At 37.4% G+C, this 16,357-nt stretch overlaps 1 protein-coding gene across 3 annotated transcripts in view; it reads left to right on the top strand.

The window, feature by feature from the left end:
- The window catches only part of LOC306867060 (G1/S-specific cyclin-D2-like), a 160,515-nt gene that overhangs the window by 124,136 nt on the left and 20,022 nt on the right, over positions 1-16,357 (top strand). Inside the window, exon 1 of one of the 3 annotated variants that reach the window (XM_079412527.1) lies at positions 16,116-16,331. The exons of the other annotated variants lie outside the window; for them this stretch is intronic. The gene's annotated coding sequence lies outside the window, so the exon portion shown is untranslated. Of the gene's footprint in view, positions 1-16,115; positions 16,332-16,357 lie in introns of those variants that run through there. 3 annotated transcript variants of the gene reach the window in all.

The following is a 16,357-nucleotide window of genomic DNA, read 5'->3' on the forward strand; positions in this document are numbered from 1 at the left end:
TTTTCATGCCCATATTTGATTTGTTTCCTGTCCTCGTTTCATGTCATTAGTAGTTTATCCTTGTCCAGCCGTGTTCGTTAATTTACCTGTGTATTTATAGTCCTGTCTGTGCAGTGTTATTTTGTCTGGTCTACTCGTTACTCCCCGGTGTTCCTGTCTGTGTCTGCCTTGCCTTGCCATGATGTCTCCAGTAAAGATATGTTATTTTGAGTTACATCCTCGTCTGCGTGTTCCTTGTTCCTCCCTGCTGTGTGCACCGTGATAATATGTTTGCCATTGTGATATTTATCATCTTTTTTTTTTCTTTTAGTCCCTCTTCGTCATCTGTCTGTGGTTCTTCCTCGACATTATGCTTTTCAATTAATCATATCCTGATTATAGTTTATGCACAGGTCTGCAAGGAAGATGACAATCTGTTAATTTGCTCATAGTGACATTTTTACTCTGCCATCTTTCATTGCGGTCACTGACCTACTGTAAATATGTAGTTAATCTCTCCCCCATGTGTTTGAAATGTCACGACTGATGAGAGAACATGTATTTGCTTGTTATGGATTTCCTATGGAATGCACACTTTCGGTCATACCCATGTTTCATGTTTTAATAAGCAGTCATTATGGAGTATTTATTTTCCTACAGGGTGTGGAAGCCAAACCTGTTGGTACACTACTGATTCACGCTCCCTCAGCCCACCATGCCTGGCATCACGGGTTGAACTAGTCACTCACATTCTTGAAGTGGATAGGAATACTTCACCCAAAAATGAAAATTCTGTCATCTTTTACCTCAACTCAAAGATACTTCAAAGAGTCCATACAATGAAAGTCAGCGGGGTCCAAAACACAACATTGCCGCTGTTGAGGTGAATTTAGAATTTTGTGGTCAAGCTGAGGGCCACTCATGTGCCTACACTTTAATTTCTGTTATGAAGCTCCACTAAAGGTTCAATGAATGTCGTGTACTGTATACGCAAGCTTGGGTCTATTAAAGCGAGAAGAAGGGAGGGGAAAAGGGATGCAAACTTTAATGACACTTCAATGAATGGTGGAGGGGAGGGCAGCAGCCACAGCATGACAATTCCAATGATGGCGACCATTCATAGACACAGGAAATGCTTGACCTCACACCCTGAGAGACGGCAACAACTGTCTGCTTGTGTTAAAGGTGTTATTGGGTATAATTACAGCTTGGCAATGAAGATGGTCTACATGCTTGCAGCTACCACCAACATTGTTCTCCTGATAGCATTCTAGGATGCGGTTTATCCTTGGAGTTCTTAAATGGATAGTTCACCAAAAGACTTCGCTCCATACCTGGATGACTTTCTTCTGCGAAACACAAAAGAAGATACTTAAAATGTTTTGTCCACACAATGCAGGTCAATTGGGTCCAATACACTTTTTGAAATTCATCACAAAAGGAATTAGATTTTTGGATGCTTGTTTGTCTGTGCTTCTCATAGGGTCAGGTCAGCGTTGTAACTATCCCTGTCTCAATTTCACTAATTGGATACATGTAACAACATTACCTAGATGATGGTTTTGATGGAGCATGTGACAGGAGTTTAAAGAACTGCGCTGTTTTCTAGAACTAACTATTTCCTCCCTCTGACCTCGTTTATGGACCCCAGACTCAATCCTACTATTGTGCACATGAAGGCTTGACTAAGGGCGACCGATTCAGGCTCTGGTGGCATGACTGCTGTAGCCCGTAATGCATTCCCATGCTCCCAGGCCCTGCGTAGGAATTCAGAGGTAGCTTTACTGCCGTCACCGCAGTGCCTTTCTCCATGGCTTGTCTGTTCATAACTGCTTCTATTCACTGTCAGCAAACTTCCTGAACCACTCAAGCTAAGCAGTGTGGAAGGAGCCCTCACTTTAAAGGTCTTTTGGTCTCTCCGAGCCATCTTTTATGGCCAAGCACTGGGGTCCAGATTGGTCCCTCCCTAGTTCATTAGAAGCTTGTTGTCCATTCTCCCTTTCTGGCATTCTCATGGAGAGCTCTGGGGAAGTCAGGGGGGTTGACCCATCAGTCAGGAGGTCTGGGGGGGCTGACCCTTGACATGCTGGGAAGCTCCGGAGAGTGGAAGTCGAGCCTTAGAGAAATTAGCGGGGGGAGCAAGGCATTTCCATCCCACATCCCGAGCAGAGTTTCTCTTCCATTATTGAAAGGCTTCTTACCATTCACACCCCCAGATTGAAGTGGACAGTTCTGAATTCTGAATCAGCATGGAGGGAGGGTAATGGAGATTACCTTCCTGGAGAGACAGACAGAGAGATGAAGGGGGTAGGGGGAAAAGGAAGAAAAAGAGTGAAAGGAAAGGGGGAAGATGTAAGAAACGGGGCATTTGGACCCCTGAAGCCCTTGTTGGGGAGAAGATTCCAGGTCTGGTTCCAGCCACGGCCTCTGTTTACACTCCCCCCCCCCCCCCCCCCACCCACCCGTTAAAAATAGTGCTCCCCTGTCCGGAATAATTCAGGAAAAAGGCTGCATCCCTTTTTATAGCCTTTGCATGACACAGCATGTCAGTGTTGTTTTCTTTCCTTTTCCCCCCTTGTCCTCCTGTTTCTCCGACACAAAGCATCCCTCTATCTTCAGTGAAACACATGTATTAGATTGGGAGTGCGGAAAGCAAGGGTCACACTCCTGTCAGTAATTGCAATGCGATTATGAACGAGCTAACGTGATTAGGGCAGAGGAGTGATTGAAAGGTGAGTGCCGGCCTGTGATGTGGACTGGCTTCTCAACTATGTGGAGGAATTCCAGAGGTAATGGATCATGAATGGCTTTCTCTACCCTAAATGTGGACAGGAGAAGGGCAGAAAGTTAAGAATGAGTCCTGTGCAGAGAAATGGAAAATTAAAAACAGGGATCAAGATGTTTTCTGAGATTATGAATCAAATTTTATAATTTGTGGTTCCAAAATTAAATTTAATATACAGGATTTTTGCATGCTAATATCTGACTGGAAAACCAGCAGGAATGTTTCTAATGATAGGAATGATTCTGTCAAAATATATAAAATGAGACCTGAAATATGAATGAGAACGTGATTCTTTTGTTACATGACCATGCAGTAACACATGATTGTAAATGTTCAGTAAAAACTCTCCAAACGCTTCACAACAACATGTTAAATTAAAAAAAAAAAAAAAAAACATATTTATGTATTATGATTTATAATATAAGCTTATTGTTTTGTGGCACTTAAGATGTATTAATGGTTGCTAGTAGACATTTCTGCTTCTTCAGGAGGTGGATCACAGTATGCTATCTTACTGGTAATCGATGCATCATGTTGCTGCTTATTTGCATAAAGTAAACTTTGTTAAACTCTTTTGCATTGTCACCTCAAATCAGGAACTCTTAAGGTTGCATTAAAGTTACAAAATACATCTAGTGAATGAAAGTGCTTCTTTGTTGCATTATCATGCAGTGATGCATGATTGTATAAGTTCTGTATATCCTAAGCATATTTACTGAAGTAAACAAAATTATGTCTATGATAAAATGTCATTATTAATGCAGGTAGCAATGAATGGACATATGCACATATGTTTTTGTAACAAATCTGGGTTTTATTGAATTTCCCCCCAGCAAAATCTTTAGAATTTCCTATAAATTCTGAAACTATAAATGTTCTTCTTTATGGAAATCGGGTAAACATTTGGGTCTATTTTTAATAATATAACTTTTTATATATATTTGTAAAATATATTTAATTAATTAATTTTATTTTTTTGTATTGTAAAGCCTGATGGTTGAGGTGAAAATTATTGTTAAATATTTCGGTTCAGTCAGGATCACTCTGTTCGAGTCAGAATATTGTAGAGGTCCTGAACTTTGTATTTGGCTTTGTAAGGGTTCAGATTCTGAGCTATCCACAGGCAAACCTCACTGATGTTTGAACCCCCCTGAAGCCTAAGCAATTGCCAGATATTTTAGATGCAATAGTTGTATATTCCAAGTAGAGTAATACAGTACTGTGAATAAATTGGACAATTTAGCAATGAGCTGGACAGATGATATATCTCTGTGGACAAGCAGTAAAGTGATCATCACACTTGCAATAGTCTGTAAAGTGACAGACTATTGCAAGTGTGCTGATGTGCAGTCAGCTGATGCTGCAGTCACGCCGTGGTCTGCCTGAACTACGCTTGAGCTCCATTCGTCGCTCAAACTAGATTTCAGTCAGGACCACTGACTTTTGAGATTGTCTCTTAGCGAATACTCTCGTCTCAGCTGGTGAATATAGTGTATTTCAATTATGATCAGGAAGCTGATTTCTGATAAGACAACTGTTGATAAACTAGATAAACTAGAAAATGTATGTATATCAGACATAATGTTGAATAACTCCATGAGAGGAAGAAATAATGTTTGAGTAATATTCCCCCAAACAAAATGAAGTACAAAGTTAGCTGCTTGAAGCTAGGCAAACATTGTCTCCTTTACGTAGGCATAGACTGAAGATGATGTTGTGCTAGCATGAATAGCATTATCACACTATCATTAAATGAGTGATTTTAGAATAATTACAATATAGCTACGCCAACCTGCGGCCCTATAGAGAAATGGTGTGAAGAATGAAAGGCTAAATATCTGTGTTAATGTGGACCCTCTTAAGTTGAAATCGGACTATAACACAGTTAAAATGAAGTTACATGTAGCCAGTGGAATGTCTGTGTCATCAAAGCCCCTTCTCGGCGAGTCACTTCACGTGAATCAGTCCTTGAAACACCTCTCAGTTAGGCAGCGCAGCTCCTCTATCCTTGAACGGGGAAACACCACTCCATCAAAGGTTATCACCAAGTCTCTGACTAAACATCGTCATTAAAATCGCCGATGAAATATGACAATGACTGTCTCATAATGTTCTAAACACACGAATCCCGAAATTGCGTTTTCTCAGCTGACCAGTCAATGCTTATGCGCTGTCCAAAATGCGCGTCTCAGAGCACCGACCTCCTCCACAGCAACTGGAGCCTCCAACAGCAGCCGAAGCTACTTAATCCATCAGCAAATGGCTCATAACTTAGAAGGCGGGACCTATCGGCCACTCTGCGTGCTGCACTTCCTCCCATCAGTGTAAACAATTATGTAACTTATTGCTAGATAAGATGTGAGTACAGAGAGTAGCAGAGAAGTAAACAATAAAATGCTGACACTAGGTAGAATGCAATGCAGGTAATGAATATGCTAAAAGGCATATAATGTCATCTAGAGATATTTAGCGACTCGAACAGGCTTTAGCTACTCAATGAAAATAGCCAAAGTCCCTTTAAGGCAAGTCATGTCACTCAGCGGCCATCTTTGAAACACCTCTTGGGCATGCAAGTGCAGCTACTATCTCTTTGAATGGGGAAACATCAAATTCTCCAAAACTGATCGCCAAGCATACGATTAAATTCATATTTGAAATCACCAATGAAATCTGACAACTGACAACAATGATACATTTCCCATAACACCAAAGAGTATTAATCAAAGACTGCAACAGCATTCCAATAACAAACAGAAGCTTGTTCACCAGCATATTTGCTAAAACACAGCTAGCCTTAACAACGAGCATGTTCCCGATAATAAACATTAAATCCTGGCAAACAGTATAGGTACCAAATAGTGACTAAATAGCTTTTAAGCAACAGCCGATTCCAAACAAGCAATGGCCAACGAGATCAGAAGACTAAGCAACAGCGTGTACTGAGCAATTAAGCAACAGCGTGTTGCCAATACCTGATAACTTTAAGCATGAGTATGAAAAAGAAACTTGGCTTAGCTTCATGAAGACACGTTCGGATGAATGGAGAGTGAAGTATATCCACATCTTTTGAGGATGCTTATTTTCTTAATGATGTACAATTCCTTCATGCAGGGAGGTCCGATCTCGACTGAATTGTTCTTAAGTTCCGAATCAAGCCGCTTAACGTTATACTGGTCGATGCGGTGAATTGTGTGTTCAAACACGATTAGAATCTGAAGCGATAACTGTATGGTCAACATCCTTTAAATTAGTTTGAAAGCTGTCCTGAATGAGTGTTTGTGACGAACTAGAAGACTGGTAAGCGAGTCTCTGTGCAACAGATTAGCATTTTGAAGCTGTCTTGAGCGTAAAAGCACGTCTGTGCGACAGAACTCAAGGCTGACTAAGCGCATGTCTGTGCGACAGACTATGGCAAGTGTGAGTACGGATTAACTTATATATCTTATTAATTGTAGTGGAAGGAGTTACGATCAGCTGAGCGTCAGCTGATGCTGCAGCCACGGCGTGGTCTGCCTTAACTACGCTTGAGCTCCATTCGTCACTCAAGCTAGATTTATGAAGAGTCAGTTTCATTAAGTTTAAGCAAGTGTGAGCATCCCATGCAGAACACACTCTACATCTGCGTCTGCTTTCTGCAACACGTAGGGAATGTTTTCAGGAAACGGAAAAGTGAAATTCAGAACCAAATCCCTTTGAATAGAGGTATCATTTGATAAATATCTAAAATGGCTTGGAATCACTCCAAACACAACAAACAGTTAAAAGCCAGAATAGAACCACTCAGATCTGATAAAGTGGCTTTCAGGCAGTTGTGTGTTTATGTCTGTGTGTTGTACTCATTTTAAACACAAGATTCTCACCATTATGGGAAAATATGTGTGAATATATTTCTTGCTTACAAACAGAGTCATGCATTTTGTCATGCAGGAGCTCAGCAAAATGTTGAGGTTATGATAGGGCTGATAATTTTTCACAAAGTGGCACTCGGCAAACAGGTGCATTCAGCTAGAGAAACTGCTTTTCTCTAAATGACTTGAAAACCTAGTTTGCCCCACTCTCAGTTTGTTTTATCATTTTCATTTTCTGCTCAGTGCAGAGTAATCCATCACGCCACATTTCTAAAATTTAGCTTATGACCATAAGTGTGCTGTCATTTTTAAATGATTCTATGCGGGCTGTTGCCTCATGAATGTTTGACTGCCATGGTCTGATTAAATAGATTTAATTTTATCAATGCATTATTCAGATAAGTGAATAGGCCGCAGCAAATGTAGTGACTCAGAGCTTTGATATGTTTTGTCAAGTTGCATGGCAACTTAAGGAAACAGACCCTGTCTTTATTTAACCAGTAATCAATTTAATATCATTTTTGCTCTCAATAACTTTTCTTTGGAGTACATTTCCTTGTTAGCACTGTTACGCAAAGAATGTCAAGAATTGTCATAAATGCTTGTTTTCCCCCACTCCTAAGCCAGTGCATGATCATATATTATTGGTGTGAATTTTAAATAAAAAAACAATTTTTTAAATCTTGAAAGCCTCAGTGCTTGGCAGGTAATACATTATGTACAAATATTATTAGATATTAGATAGGTAAATTTTAGAAAAAGTGTTCATAACTAATGGGTACGTGTGCAGGACACAAGATATAACAGAAAAAGATTTTATACTCTTTTCATAGTTTGAGGTTACTCTAAACATGTTCTCTAATTATTTTAGTTTCTCTCCTTACACAGATTCATTTCTAAGACTGATAACACCTTCACTGGTCCAGATACATCTTTGGTTTTAGGGAGTGGAGGCAAAGAACCTATCATAAAGTCTTCTGTTTACCTCGGAAGTGTGACGAGAACTCAGGTTCCTTGCAGATTAACAATGTGTGAACAACCAGTATCATAAAGCCTAAATTTACAGAGTGCAGAATTGAAACCCAGGAGATTCAGACTCACCCAACTAAAAGAATGCAACATCCAACAATATTGTGTCTGACATTTAAAAGGTGCCATTCCACAAATCCCAAATTTCACAAATCCCTGAAAATTTCCCCCCAGTATTAAGTTCACACAATAGCATCACAGCCAAAACAACCTCCACCCTTCTTAAATAAACCCAAACAGAATCTTGGGTCTGTCCTGCGGTGAGGTGCGGCTGGATCACCATAGACGTGTCACGTTGATCAATTCTCTTCATGGCTCCTGTTTTGGGGGATGTGGTCAAGAATATGGTTTTTACAATACTCGAAAACCTGTATATAGTCATCTTTATATTTATTAAAGTATTTAATTCTTTTATTTTACTCGGTCGTGCTCTGTACTGCCCTTTATCTCTCTCAGCTGTTCTACTGTGGTGTGTTATGGGTTCATCGAGCTGGTATGCGGCAGGAATCTTTGGATCAAGGTAATTTCACTCTGTTTGAGATTTTCCCAGGATGTTAAGCTTCCCTTTACCTTTGTGTGCCTCAGCAAGTGAGATAGCAAACGACACATGTTGCAAACACACACGGTGGCTCCCGGTGTTTGACGCCAGCAGCAGGGCAGGGGGAACTTGAAAGATACGGATCATAAATTACACCCAACACTAGAATTTCCCAAAAGGATCAGATTATTGCAGCCTGACTCAAGTGCGGAGCTATACTGTGAATTCATGTGTGGTAGGGTAATCGTGATGGAGGGCTGTTTGATTTGTAATGCCCCTTGCTGGAGGGCTAGAGGCCTGAATGGGGGGCCTGTCACTGAACCTTTAAGATCCTTTAGTTATAGTAATTCCTTTCTTTTTTCCCAAAAAAGAAAATTAATTTACTCCCCCTCCATGTCATTCCAAATCGGTATCTTTTTTCCCCCTTCATAAAACAAAGTCACTTTTAGTCCATATAATTTGTGCATTACATTACAAGTCTTCTAAAATCATATAAAGGTTTTGAGTGATGAACAGATCAAAACTGAAGTCATTATTCACTGATACTGATATTATCGAACTGTTACGACCAAATCATCGCATCAACTTCAAATCAAACGATTGAAAATGAATCAAACAAATAAAAAATGTTAAAAAAATTAATATTAAATTAATTAAAATAATTAATTTTCACCCAAAAATGAAAATTCTGTTATTAATTACTCATCCTTATGTCGTTCCAAACCCGTAAGACCTTCGTTCATCTTCGGAACACAAATTAAGATATTTGGTTACACTTTATTTTAATGTGTCCTTATTAAAGTGCAATTATACATTTAAAACAATATTACATTTTAACATTGTAAAACAATATTAAACAATATTAAATAGTAAACATGTACTTACTATATGGTTAGGGTTAGGATTAGGGTTTGGTTTAGGGTTACTTGCATGTAATTATGCATAATTAATTGTTATTATAATAGTAAGTTCATGTAAAGCGTGTAACAAGAACACCTTAAAATAAAGTGTTACCAGATATTTTCAACATAGGCTCATTGGAAATATGTGTCTCTACCTACATTTCTGCAAAACACAAAAAACGTACTTATACATACGAATCGCTGCAGGTTCCAGTTGAAATGAACACTAGAGGCAGTAAAACTCCCACAACTTTTATTATTTTTCACACAAACTATGATTTGCAGGTCCACAGTTTCGATTAATAATGCCTAATTTTCACATAAATGTTATGAATTAAAAACCATTTTAACATGCTGCGAGATTTGAAAACTGATGCATTTGAAGGTTAGCGTCACATATCCAGCTTCATATTCATAAGTTTTCTAATTTAGTTTCCTCGGTAGCTCACGCAATACGGCATTGCATTTAGGTGATGAAGAGCTCCGGTATGAACCCCGTGGAATTACGCTCACGTATTGAACCGCAATTTAGCACCACTCACTGAATGTTTCACTTTCAAGCTGCTGCGAAACGTGCAGTAAGGTACGTATTAACGGTGCTGCAGAAATGTATATAGAGGCACATATTTCCAATGAGCCTGGGTTGGATATTTTTGATGAAATCGAGCTTTCTGACCCTCCATAGACAGCAAAACAACTACCACTTTCAAAACCCAGAAAGGTAGTAAAGACATCATTAAATAGTCCACGTGACATCAGTGGTTCAACCGTAACGTATGAAGCTATAAGAATACATTTTGTGTGCAAATAAATAAAAAATAACAACTTTATTCAGCAATTTCTTCTCTTCTGTGTCATTCTTCAATGTGCTTTCATGACAGTACCACAAAAAGTATTCTCATAGCTTCATAAAATTACAGTTGAACTACTGATGTCACATGAACTTTTTTAAAGATGCAATGGAATGCATTGATACAATATTTTAAATTGTTCTCTGATATCCAAATATAAGGTATGTAGCTTAGGTAAGGGCAAAAAATCTCCAGAAACGGTTTTACATGTCCATTTAAAACCCTAGGATTTGTCCCTAGAATGAAATGTTCTGTTATTACCTTATTTGGAAGGGTCATGAATAATAATGAGCTCTGATCTGATTGGCTGTTTCACAGTGCGGCTCATTTCAGTAGCTCACACAGCAGGAAGGAAACAGGGAAAATATATATTTCAATACTTTCTCGCGCAGTTATATCGTTGGGTAATTATACTGTAAATAAAATGCGGGCATCAGGGAGACGCTATTAATATGTGGGGCATTGAAACTGCTTTCGAAAGCACGATCGCTTTTTAGTTTCACTTTTGAGATTCGCGATCATACGTACTCTATTTATACTATGGAGCGGCAGTACTTACCACACATTTTACAAGATCAGATGCTTGTGAGTGGTGCTCAGGATCTGTAAATCATTCGCCATCATCCTCAGGCATCTGCATCAAGTGAAATCTTATGTACTGTATTGTAACAGGCTACCACTAGCAAGAAGCTAACCATGTCCCTTTAGTCGCGTTATTTTATTAGAACGCGTTATTTGTTTTCTGTGCCTTTCTGAATACATACACCAACCCATCCCTGCACTTCACATCCCCTGCACAGCCTGAATTAACATTTATCTCCATGATCTGCCATTTTCGGTATGTCTTAATTTGTGTTCTGAAGATGAACGAAGGCTTGGAACGATGTGAGGGTGAGTAAGTAATGACAGAATTTTCATTTTTGGGTGAACGATCCCCTTGATGCCCTCAAAATTTCATATATTTGAATAAAGTGAAAAATAACATATATTTTGTTCTTTTTCTTACATAAAGCTATCCGAAAACTTCAGAAAACTTTATATATGCCGCACGAGTAGCATTGACCACTTTTATGATGCTTTTTTGTCATTTTTTAACTTAAAATGTTCATTCCCCAATTCAATGTAATTGCATGGAAAAGAGTTAACAGCACAGTCTTCAGAATATTTTCTTTGTGTTAACAGAAGAAAGTAAGTCAATCAGTTTGGAAGGATATGAGAATGAGTAAATTATGACAGAACTGTAATTTTTATAATTATTATCCTTTAAAGTGAATGTGTAATATTTTAAGGTATGCTTACTTTTACTTTTATATCCCTCACATTCAGTTAGGATAACTTCAAAAGAGTTTTTAGGCTATATGTGGTTTGCACTATTACTGAAAACCCTAAATTAGGTGACACCTGAAGTATGTTGAACGTGAGAATTTGCAGATGATCTCTCTCACATCTATGCTTCAACGTCAACTTTGCCAGGGACCCACAGGTCCTTATCCAAGAACACAACTAGGTGACTAGGGCAACCAAGGTGCAAACCCATCTCAAGATGCGATACCTTGTGCATATAGTGCAGCTGTGAGTGTGGGATTGCAGGAGAACATGACAGGAACCTACACGATTAAAACAGAACTGCAAAGCTCGCATTTGGATCAGTGCAGTAAGAAATCTTGCGCACTAGTTTGCTGCAGGTGGTTTTCAGCTGATAGAAAAAGCAACAAGATTCAGTGCAAAACACAAGAGTTACTATAGTTTCAAGTTGGTTTCAAGATAGAGGAGAGAAAAAGCAGTGTTTCTGCTCAAAGCGTATTTGATCTCGACTGCTACATTGTTGACAAAGCTGAAGTATGCTTTGCTCCCAGGTGGAACTTCTCAGGATGTTTTCCCAGTTATGGAAGAGTCAGCCATGCAAAGTCTGGATGGCATTTTTTGTGCTGACGAATTCTTGAGGGACATAACCTGCCCCCGAAATGTCCTTGCATTCTCCAACAAGGCTTTTGTTTCTCTGTGTGGGTTCTTTGCTCAGAGGGAGAGGGAAAAATGGGCACTGGAATGGTAAAGTATCAGCTAGCAGCTGTTGCGTGAGTGACAAACTAAAGGGCTTGTGATATGGGAGGCACAGAGGAGAGGAAGACAGCAGTAGCAGTGCTGGCCAACATAAAATGTGCTGGTGTGTTAAAGAAAAGACAGTACCTGGAAACAATAATATTTGAATGCACTTATGGGGAGAAGGGTCTTTGTGCACAGTGAGCCCCCGGTTTGACGGTTGTCTATGATGTTTATATGAGGATTCGGGGGTCGGGAGTATGAATGCTGTAATGATGGCAGGGGGCTTTTGACAGGGACCTACATTGTCAATTTAGACTAGACAGACTATGTCTGAAGAAAATTTCTGTCATCACATTGTCCAGGTTGGCTTTTGATGTCTGAAATGATGATGGGGTAAAAATAACATAGATTCCTCCAGTAATTTTTTTTTAAGTGAAGCAAAGAAAGTCGTCTTTTTTTTTTCTAATAGGAGATATGCCTGAAGCTATTTTGTGACTGCTGCTCTATACAGTTATTTCCTAAGGTCTGTTGCACCTGTTGTGGGTTTGTGCTAGTAAATAAGATAAAACTGAGAAGCAGTGTTACAACATCTCCACCAATGTGTCAACAATACTTAATTCCTCTGCATCTCTAAAACTGTTATTAACCTTTGGACACTACCTTTATTTGACTAAACAAAGACATTTCCAGTCAACAATAAGACTTTGCTCATTTTGATTAAAGTAATGAGATTTTTAGAAGTTTTAAAGAGTTTGTGAGTATCTTACATCCTAATGAATGTGTTAGGCAGCATAAAACATTTTACAGATCAGGTCATTTAGCCAAGTAAATTAATTGGTAATAAAAAGACATATAGAGGAACTAATTGAGAATCATTGTAAATTTTTATTAAATATTTACACACATCTCTTTACTTACACCTTACTCACTTACACATACACTCTTTACAAACTTTTACACCCATAAAATAAATAATAGCCTTTTTTTTTAATGAATTAATATTTGGATGTGTTGATAATTTAATGGAGAGATTTGTTTCGTTTCTCATAGTGGGATGAAAGAGAAAGAGATTTTATATATATATTTAATTTATTTTAAATATTTATTTCATTTTTTGTACAAACAAAAGTGGAGAAATTTTCACTCTTTTGTTTTTGTCAGCAGCAGTTTCAACCAGTAGTTGCCCTTTACAATAATTGTAAACTATGTCAATTAATGAAGCATATCAAATATTTTTGTGATGGCTAAGTGCTCTTGTTTTTATTCAGTAAGGACATCTGCAGTTGCTCAACCACAACATTATAACTGTGAGAAATCTGTTATTTTATTATTCTCTTTCTGTGCCTTTTAACTAGGAATTGAACTTTTCATTTTTGTTGTTAATGGTAAAGACTTGATTATTTTTGTTAAAAATGCATGTATTTGATAAACATACAAGCCTGTTCAGTGGTTACCTGTTTATTAAAAAAATATATGATTCTCCAGGAAATAAATTTACTTTGTCCAGAGAAATAAGGAATTTGATAATATTTGTAGTAATTTAATAATATACAAAATTGTGATTTTATGATGATGAACCTTATAAAAATGTTTTCTCCCTTTCTTATTTAACTGATCAGTTAAACAGAATTAAACAATAATGCAAATAAAGAATCGTTTGTAATTGTAAGTAAAAAAATAAATACTGAAATGAAATAAAACTGAAATAACCGAAGGTGGAGAATATTTTTGTAAATAATATAGTAGCCTAATACAAAAGTGTAAAATTATATTTTTAACATTAGATAGCACTAAGATTGTTTTATTAATTTATAGTTGATAATAATAAACAAACATGTTTTAAACAGGTTTATAGAAAGAACCTCCTTGGATAATTGGATAATTTAGTTGTGGCTTGTACATTATTATTTTTAATCAATTTCTTTGGTTTTGCAGGCATATTCTTTTAGATATTTCTAGTAATCTAGATTAATTTCTTAGTAATTGTGGCTTTTTTTGCAACAATGGTTTCACATGAAGGAAGTGTTTGTTCAGTGCAGTAGATTATTGCTGTAATGCTTAAGACTGATATCTGAGTTTAACTAAAGAGATGATTGTAAATGAGCAAACATTTGTGTCTCAACATTAGTTTTCTTAATATCCTATTATAGGATGCTTGTTTCATATAACTGTGATATTTCTGTGTTTAAATGAATATTATGTTTCTTTTATATAATCAGAGATACATATTTAATTTTATCATTACATCTTTAATTTGAGGAATATAACTGTCACTATTTTAGAGTTTGCTTTGTCTTATTGTGTGAGAATGACCACAAAGAAAGACTTCCTTGATTTATGGAAACCTACAACTTAAGCTCTTTGAGTTTGCATGGAAGAAGACACATAGGGTAATGTGTTAAAAACTTTAATGTAAAATCAGCTATGATATTTGGAGGGTCTGTCAAACTTTCTTTGCCTGTGTCTTCACGGATATCGCGTTAATTGCAGGCATCCGGGAAACAGCATGAGCTGCTTAGCTCATAAGAGCAGCGTCTGTGTGACGTCATTTATTCCGCGAAAAAACAGCATGGTCAGGTTAGAATATAGAGACGTGAACCACAGACAGGAGTTAGAATCAGACCGGAGTTCACTTTTTTGACGTTTATTTGAGAGGGGCTATGTGATGTTCTGTCGTGTCTTTTTGTTTAAGACTGTTTGTTTACTGTGATGGATATATTCCGACGAGGTTTAAAAGATGCTCATATTACTGTTGACTGTGTACAAAAAAAAAAAAAAAAATAGCTTCTTGAATGCCTTGAAATGAGCTTAAAGGAAACTATAGGCGTTGATTTATAGATGGTTTGAATTACACGTCACTTAATGGGGAAGTCAAAACGTTGCTGACATATATAGATTTATAAAATATATAAATATCCCTCTGTGTATTTTATGCTAATAAGAACAAAATAAAGCAACTTTCATGTGACGTTTGTTTAAACAGGTGCGTTTAAAAAAAATCTAAAACTTTCTAATAATAAATATTTGAGTAATTTATTAGTTATTGTTTTATTTAAAAATAACATTTGAATGATATAAGAGTTTCAATGCGCCAGAAATCGTTAAAAAGAAAAAGGATGCATCCTTGATTTTATTATGACTCGTAGTGTCCATTGTTTGAAGCCATTAGTGTGGCATTTGGATGTCTGAAACCCACTCATAATGCCCTGCATTAGCTCAATTTCACGTGTCGGCTGCGTGTGGGTAACACTGCAGTTTTAAAAAAACGCGCATGTTTTAACAAGGAAATTAAATGAGATGTTTCAGCATTCGAGTAATTGGAATTGCTTAATTATCCCTAAATTCCATGCTGTCGCTGAAAGAAATCATTTTTGCACGCTCTGTCAATTTAAATTCATAAGGGTTAAGTAATTTAATAAAAATATAGACTTATTAGCAGACTAACTTTGAAAATAATAGAATAGGCTATATTTTTATGAATTGTTGTTGCCCCTTAAGCATAAATTGTAATCATTTTATCATCTGTATCACTTTACGGTCTTTATAATGAAAATATCTTTGAGTTTCTCAAAGCATCACTCTGAGGGCTGCAGATATTGCTGTCTTTCTGCTACATTTGTATAAATTTATTTATGATATCTGCACGTTGCAGACTCTGAGAAGTAGCAACGCTCATCAGGTGATCGGCTAAATAGATTCGGTTCTTCCTGGCACTTTAGAAGGTGAACTTCCACAGACAAAGTCTGCCCAGTTACAATAAGAAAGCCTCAGACGCGCGCAGAAGAACTATTGGCTATGCAAATTAGCAAAAGGGGAGGAAACAATCTACAGCGAGAAAAAAAAAGTTTTAAAGAGACATTTCCTATCACATTTAAAAGTGTTGAAACGAAGCTGTTGCAAAAGTACATAGCTGCGGTCTGTTGAGTTCTTCAGAATCACTGTTAGAGGCTGGAGAACCTCGAGATGCACCGTGATCAATAACTTACTAGATGTTCTCTAGAATGTCTTTGAAGACACATTAACGCTATTTAATTCTGATTTCCCTATTGTGCGAAATGTTGAACTGTCTTGACTCATTTGCTGCTTAAGTGACTTTCTGAATGAGTTTGTGCGTTAAGCATGTTGAAATCCGTCACCTGCACAGCAGATCACAATTTTGGAAAGCTCACATCTCCTTTTGAGGCTTGGCTTTTTGATCCTAAATAGAGATGATATAATGCTTTATATAATACACCGGGGGCAGCTCAAGAGAATAAGTATCATTCAGCTGCTATCTCAGACGAGCGAGCGTTGCTTCATGCTTTCGCTGCATTTCCTAGAAAGCTATCTCGTTGACCACAGGCGTTGCAACTTCATGTAAGATAACTCTATTTCAAATTTGT

Source organism: Barbus barbus, assembly GCF_936440315.1.
Source record: "Barbus barbus genome assembly, chromosome: 48".
NCBI classification, from domain to species: domain Eukaryota; kingdom Metazoa; phylum Chordata; class Actinopteri; order Cypriniformes; family Cyprinidae; genus Barbus; species Barbus barbus.